The sequence below is a fragment of the Lucilia cuprina genome, unplaced genomic scaffold, assembly GCF_022045245.1.
Source record: "Lucilia cuprina isolate Lc7/37 unplaced genomic scaffold, ASM2204524v1 Scaffold_337, whole genome shotgun sequence".
In the NCBI taxonomy this organism is placed as follows: domain Eukaryota; kingdom Metazoa; phylum Arthropoda; class Insecta; order Diptera; family Calliphoridae; genus Lucilia; species Lucilia cuprina.
The window spans coordinates 1,405-2,591 of record NW_025805287.1 but is presented as its reverse complement, the minus strand read 5'-3'; the positions used below and the strand labels follow the sequence as shown (position 1 = coordinate 2,591).

General features: G+C 23.7%; 1 long non-coding RNA gene across 1 annotated transcript; it reads left to right on the top strand.

Moving 5' to 3' along the window:
• Positions 1 to 534, top strand: LOC124421077. The gene is made up of 3 exons (XR_006941503.1): positions 1 to 81; positions 181 to 295; positions 365 to 534. It is a non-coding gene; the product is annotated as an uncharacterized LOC124421077 (long non-coding RNA).
• The last annotated feature ends 653 nt before the right edge of the window (positions 535 to 1,187 follow it).

Genomic DNA, 1,187 nt, shown 5'->3' with positions numbered 1-1,187 from the left:
TTCAACACTTTTGATAGAAGTATACAACGTGTTGCAGGTAGGACGCGTTCATATACCTTTATTAAGTATAAAATTACTTATGTAAGTACAACATACATATACTATATAAGAACGTTTCGTTTATTAATCTATTTTTGTTTTTATATTTTTTTATATTATCACATTATTACAAATTTCTAGAGTTCTTTATTTTATTGCCTTTCGTTAGATTGAATGGCAGACGGAAATATTATTTATTTTTCTTCTTATAGTGCTGACTACATGAAATGGACAAAAGGACCTAAAGTATATAGTGGTAATTTCTTTTGGATAACGATACTTTTACAATTTAATTTTTTATTTCATGACTTCATACAATTTACAGAAATTTTTTTACTACAAGAAATTTTTAAATGTGTTAAATATAAAATGACAAAATCGTCGTATCCATATTGTTATTGATGAATGAATGTGTTTTCAATTTAATTTAAACGAGCTCTTGTTATAAAAATTTAATAAAACAATAAAAATAAAAATGCAAATTTTTCTCAGAAAAATTTTGAATAACTAATAAAAGTATATAAATGTTACAAAAATTTTCGTCATTACTATCAATAAAATATATTTAAAATTTTTTATGTAAATCAATAATGCTGATATTGATATTAAGAAAAGAAAAAGTTTAAATTACAGATTCCTACGACCTTCTGTACACCAAAACAAGTAGGAAAGTAAATTCGGCCGACCATATAATACCCTACACCATGAGTATATTTTGATAAATTTTATATTCCATAAAGAAACTTTTATATTAAATTTCACTTTAACTCCAAAGAATTTATGCAATTTATTCATAAAAAAACAAAATTTTCTCAATGAGGCTTTATATAAAATATAGGTCAAACATGGTCCGACGCTCATAAAATTTGGGAAAAGGATATAATTTTAAAAACAAATTTGAATTCTGTTAGTAAATTTGGAAGTAGTTTGGTTTTATTGTGTTGTGTATTTTGCTTTTTTGTGTATTTCGTTTTGTATGTTTGAATGTCTGTTGGTTTCATTGCCTTGTGTATTTATTTTTTTTGTGTTCCATTTCGTTTAGCGTTGTTGTTGTTTCTTTTATTTTGCTATTGATATAATAATGATATAGTAATATATATAAATTTTATAAACTTAATATTATGGTGAAGGGTATAAAGCTCTTACTT